The 6,143-nt window shown below is 52.7% G+C and overlaps 1 pseudogene; it reads right to left on the bottom strand.

Moving 5' to 3' along the window:
* Positions 1–5,862: 5,862 nt before the first annotated feature.
* LOC138987363 (U2 spliceosomal RNA) lies at positions 5,863–5,987 on the bottom strand (annotated as a pseudogene).
* Between the last annotated feature and the right edge of the window lie 156 nt (positions 5,988–6,143).

The following is a 6,143-nucleotide window of genomic DNA, read 5'->3' on the forward strand; positions in this document are numbered from 1 at the left end:
CTGGTGATCCAGTGGTTAAGACTTCTGTTACATGGGGCATAGGGTTTGATCCTTCATCAGGGAAATAAGATCCCACATGCTACATGGAGTATGGCCAAAAAATAAGTAGAAATTAAGAGTGTGGACTGAACACGTTTCACAAAACATGGATGCAGATGATGGCCTATCCCATCTGCTGCCGTGTTGGCCACACTTGGCTTGGGCAGTCTGTACCACCCATGTGACATCACTCACCTATGCAGGCAGCAACCAGTTGAGAGAAAACAGTTGCAGTGGGGAAAGCATCAGCTTTGGGGCTGGAAAACTCTGGCTTGGCTCTTTGCTCTGTGACCTGGGGGAAGTTACTTGACTTCTCTGAGCCTCTGCTGCACCCGCTAAAATAATGCCAACCTCTTAGGATTAATTTAAGGATCAAGAGAGAACCATGGAATCAATTAGCACAGAGGCTATACTTGATAAATAAGTAAGATAAGGAAGCACTTGATAATAATGATGGTGATGATGAGGGTGATGTTTATTAAATATTATTATTGTTATCATACTCACAACAACCCCGTAAGTTTTCTCCAGCAGATACTACCTCAATTTCCTCAGCAGATGCCCTCAGTGTCCCCATCTGTAAAATGGGAATAGCACCAATGGCTCCAGAGTGAGGCCATCAGGATGAAATGAGCAGGTGCATATGGCCCAGTGCCTGGCACACAGGAGGCCTTCTGTTACTTAGCCTCCCCCCTCCTCCTATTAGCTGGCACATCAGTGGGGCTGGTTGCTGTCACTATTCTAACTTGCTGGGAGTCCACGGCCTTTCTTCCCAGCATGCTTCATTCCAGAGGGGCCTAAGTCTGAGAATAAGGCTGGGGAGGCAGTGATGGGCCCAGAAGACAGAGGGCAAGGCCATGCTGAAGGCCACAGGGAGAGACTTCCTTACAATGCCCCAGAGGTTACGCAGCTCCTTCTCCATGTCATCTTTCATTCTCCTGCCCACTCTGGTGGTAGGTGCATCTCCATTTTGCAGGCGGGGAAACTGAGGTATGGTACCAGGCCCAGGTCCCCTAGGGAGTCCATGATGGAGCTGGCATTCACTGCTGTGTCCACAGCTCCCTGTCCTCCAGGGCTGGGGCTGGGGCTGCTGCCGAGGTCAGAAGCAGCCAACCCAGGGGCCTCTGGGTGAATGTCTGTGGGCTCCTCACAGGCAGAGGCTCACTGGCTTGGGAAGTCTGCTGCCTTCATGGCCTGATGGGCCTCGGGGAACCTGGTGAGAGGGGGCAGCTGGAAGGTCCTAGAAACCTCATTCCTTTCCCTAGGACTCCTTCTCTGACCAGCCATGGCTCTACAGAATTCCAGACGACTTTAGCATTTTGTGAGGAGATATCAAGGCACTGTGAATGTTGGCTTCCAATGGAACCTTCGAGATCATCTGATGCAGGCCTCTCACCTGTTTGATCAGATAACAGAGGCTCTGAGGAACAGAGCAGTGAGGAGCAGAACACTGTCGTCCAGTGATCTGCTTGGATCACTGGGTCAGGACACAGGCCAAGCCAGGACAATCCCGAGGAAGGCCACGTGGGCAGGAGGGCCAGCCCGGGCCGTGAGGCCACAGTGAGATGCTGGGGTCTTCTGCCTGGCACTGCTGTCAAGCCCCACTTCATCTTTTCCTTTCAACATCCCTGGGAGGTCAGAGCTGCTGTCGTCACTCTACATGGTAAGAAACAAGACTCGGTGCAGTCTACAGTCCAGACTCAGAGCAGTCTACAGTCCAGCCTCCTGGTGAAAGAGGCAGAATCTGAAGCCCTTCCTGCAGGTCTCCAAACCCCCCACCTTTTCTAGTACACCTCTTGTAGTGGGTTGAATAGTGTTCCCCACCCCCAAAGTTTACGCTCTTCCTGAAACCTTAGCTTTGGATATTTTTTTTTTTGAAACAAAGTCTTTGCAGATGCAATTAGTTAAGATTAGGTCATAGTGGAGTAGGGTGGACCCTAAACCCAGTGTGGCTGGTGTCATCATAAGGAGGAGACAGACCCAGAGAGGACAACGCCATGTGAAGACGGGAGAAGGGACGGGAAAGACTGCTGTGTGAAGACAGAGGGAGAGACTGGAGTGATGTGTCTATATGACAAGGACTGCCAGGATCACCGGCAAGCCCCAGAAGCAGGAAGAGGCGAAGAAGGACTCACCCCCAGAGCCTTCAGAGAGAGTGTGGCCCTGCCAGCATCTTGATTTCAGACTGCTAGTCTCCAGAGCTGTGAGACAATAAATTCCTGTTCTTTTAAGCCGCTTCAGCACTTTGTTGCAGCAGCCCCAGCAAACAAATACACCTCCTTCCTGTTGTACAGAAAGAAGGGAGACTTGCAATCCTCATGTGTCCCAGGTGTGGCTGTGTGGAAGTTTAGACTATCAGGGCTAACTCAAGGAGGAGAAGGATGAAAGGAGCATACATTTGTCTGACATTTGACTTTACACAGATGGACTTAATCATCCCCAACATGTAAATATAGTCCCATTTCACAGATGAGGAAAGTGAAGCTCAGAGAAGGGAAACGATTGGCCTCAAAGCTCAGTTTTCCCCTGTCTCTAGTGCTTGGTGAGGAGCAAACCCAGGCTCCAGTTTGAGTTCCAGGAAAGCAGGCTACTCACTTCCCTTCTCTGAGCTTCATTTTCTTCATCTAGAAAATGGGAGTGACAGTGTCTGCCTCTCAGGTGCTTGTGAGAACAAAATGAGTTTATTCTGTCATCCAACAAATGCTTATTGAACGTCTCTGTGCCAGCCCCTGCTCTGGGTCCTGGGGGTATAGCTGCGAACAAGATAGGCAGAGTTCTTGCCCCCAAGGATTATCATGCTTGGCAGGGTCTCTGCAGGGGCTGGCACTGAACGGATGCTCATATATATATATATATACACACCTATGGATGATTCATGTTGAGGTTTGACAGAAAACAACAAAATTCTATAAAGCAATTATCCTTCAATAAAAAAATAAATTAAAAAAATTGATGGGGATAAGGATACAGGATTGAAGGGGGATGGTGGGTGGGACAGGTTTGACCTACAAGAGTTCTTCACTTCAGCACTATTTCTCTGCCACTGTTGGTGGTGGTCCAGCTCCCTGGCCCAGGAGGACACAAGGTTCTCTTGGTTGGAGGCTCATGTTTGGGGGCATTGAGCTGGTCTAAGTCACCTCCCTAAAGCCAGCAGGACTCTCTGTCCCAGGCCGGCACTGTGGAGGCAACTGCAGGAGCCGTGGTCTTGTCACAAAGCCCTGCCCTGCTGCGCTGCCCCCCTCAGCCACACAGCCTCAGCTCAGCCCCACCCACTCTCTGACGTGGTCCTGGGCCAGGCCCGAGCCTGCCCTGGAGGCTCTCCCAGCTGTCCTGATGTCCCCTCTGGCTCCTACAGACTCTCCCTCTTCCACCCCTGGAGGCCTCAGCTGGGCACCAGCCCCTCCCCATCCAGAGGCATCCCCAGACATCACCCCTGTGTTATTCTCTTTTCCTGACAACTGTGGCATCAGATGTCAACCAGGCTCTGCTCAGCATCAGCAGGCGGGGACAGAGGGGCAGTTCTTGATAACTGTGTGGTTAAGGAGGGGGTCCCCCAGGAAAGGCTAGGAAGGGCTGGTCCTGGCCTGGCTCTGCTCCCGACTCTCTGCTCTGCCTTGACCAAACTCCTTCCTCCCCAGACCTCAGCTTCTCTGAGCCACGAAGGGGAGGCAGTCCTCTCTGGGCTCTTGAGGATAAAAAGGGACACAGGCAAAATCCTTCAGGGACTGGGAATGTGCTGGGCGAGTGGCAGTGGGTTCCAGAGAGCTGACTGTCTTCTAGGTGGGTTCTGGAAGGAGGTTTCCAGGGGTGCAGAGCAGCTATGCCCGTCAGACCTCAGCGAAGCCTGCCCTTCTGTCCTCACTTGCCCCGAGTGAGCCGGGACAGCTGGCACTGCGCTGGGGAAGCAGGCTCCGGCGGGTCCTGACAGCTCAGCAGTGGCAGCGGTGGAGGTGGCGGTGGCCACAGACGCAGGGGCTATTCTGAGAGCTGGGAGGGCATGGGGAGCGAGACTGGAGGAGGGGAAGCAGCTGGGAAGACACAGTCCTGTGGGGGGTGACGGTAGTGTCACTGTGTGGCCTGAGAAGGGATCTGCCAAGGGCAGTGTGCCTTAGGAGAGCTGGGTAGTACGTGCTCATCGCTGGGAGGGATGGACCCGCTGAGGTACGAGACATGCCCTGGGATTGTCTGGTGTATGTATGTATGTACACAAGTTTTGTGATCCAAGTACGAGCTGACCCGGTAAAGCAGGCATCTGAGTGTGCCTGAGTGTGTGTGCACTGGAATGCAAGTGTGTTAAGTCCAAGGGAAGGTGGAGTAGAAGCAAACGTGCCTGTGTGTGGAAGGGGGAGGAGAGCGAGGGTGAGCAAGTGGGGGCTTGTCTGTGAGCAGAAATGAATGTGGGAGTAGCAGCGAGGGTAATTGGGAGCTTGAGGGCAGGTGTGGGGGAGGGGAAGGGAGTGGACGAGAGTCCTGGGGTTGGGACCACAGGAACTTGAGGGTCTATGTAATTGGGACACATGTGTGAGGGACATAGACAGGTGTGCCTGCGAGCAAGCCCGAGTGTGTGAATGGACACCATCATGTGTGTGGCGACAGCAGGTGGGACAATGTGACCTGGGACAAACGGAGGGAAGGTAACACCTACAGTAATAAAAAAATGCTAGGATTATTGAGCACTTACTATGAGCCTGATGCTGACATTCATGATTTTATTGAATTCTCCAAATAGCCTCTGAACTTGTGCTATGATGTTACTCATTTATAGATTAGGAAATAGTGGATTTGGGCAGTTAAGGAACTTGTCCATACTTTAATCATTAATGTTAGACTGCCTCACAATGAACATATGAGCAGGAACCAAGTTGTGAGTAGAGAAAAGTGAGTGTCTGTGTACATGGTGGGGAATGTGTGTGTGTCTATGTAGAGTGGGGGCTGAGTGTGCCCAGTGTGGGACCCAGACTAGAGTCCAGGCAGAAGCTGTAGACACTGGGTAGGGCAGGGGCCAGAGCAGAGCCTGAGTCAGCCTCTAGGGCATCTCTGCCAACCTGGCTTCCCAGTCCCGCAGCAGCCTGTGCCAGGGCCCCAGCTAAGGATCCTCCCTGCTCTGGTATGGCCCCCAGCAGGCCCCATCTCACAGAGCAGGCTAAGCCAGAGCTGAAGACTAGCAGGAGGCCTGCCTGGCTTCCAGGGAACTTGAGGGGGCAGCCTCCAGCATGGGCACGGAGGGCATATGAGAACTGTGGGAGGGAGTCCAGCAATGATTTCAGGGCCCTTGTGTCTCTAAACTGAACCACCTGGAGGGTGTGTATACGTAAGCAGAAGAGGGGCAGCCAATGGTTTCCATGCCCACCCTTGCCTTCGGAATGTGACTCAGGCAGATGCCACGCCAGGCATTTGCAAGCTGGACCTGCTCCCACCCTCGGCGGCGGGGGGGCGGGGGGGGGGGGTGGTTGGCAAGGAGGGGCCTCTCCAGCCCCACCCCCATCCTCACCCTTGGCCCTACTCCTTGGGACCTAGGCTGAAAGGAAGGAATTTTGGAGAGGGCTGTCTCCTGTGGCCTGGGCCCAGTTCTGCACAGAGAACTTTCTGCAAGTTGCAGTGTCCAGCCTCTCCAGGAATGTGGTACTGGCTGGTGAGTCTGAGTCTAATCCTGGCCATTCCATCTGGGCAATTCACTTGCCCACTCTGGACCTCAGTTTCCTGATTGGCAAAAGAGAAATATTGTCCTAGAGGGACACAGAAATTACTGGCAGAGAAGACAGTGATCTGCGCAAGCAATGGACAAGGACAGTGCTGGGAGTTGGGTTAAAGAAGAGATCAGGGATGAGTTAAGCTGAGTTTTTTGTTTTTTTTTTTTAATTTCTTTCCTTGGATAGAGGACGTATCAGATATTAAACTGATAAGAACAGATACTACACTTGATCTTAGCCAAAAGGCCGAGAAGCGATCTAAGCTGAGTTTTGAGGGATGGGAGAATCTCTAATGACAGCCTCTGAGTGGGGGAAAGGGTGTTTTAGGCAAAGGGGATACACAAAGCAAAGGCTGGCAGGTGGAGTGTTGGCTGGAAACCTAGCCTAGGGCCCTGTGGGATGAGATCATGGGCT

Source organism: Bos mutus, chromosome 3 (assembly GCF_027580195.1).
Source record: "Bos mutus isolate GX-2022 chromosome 3, NWIPB_WYAK_1.1, whole genome shotgun sequence".
In the NCBI taxonomy this organism is placed as follows: domain Eukaryota; kingdom Metazoa; phylum Chordata; class Mammalia; order Artiodactyla; family Bovidae; genus Bos; species Bos mutus.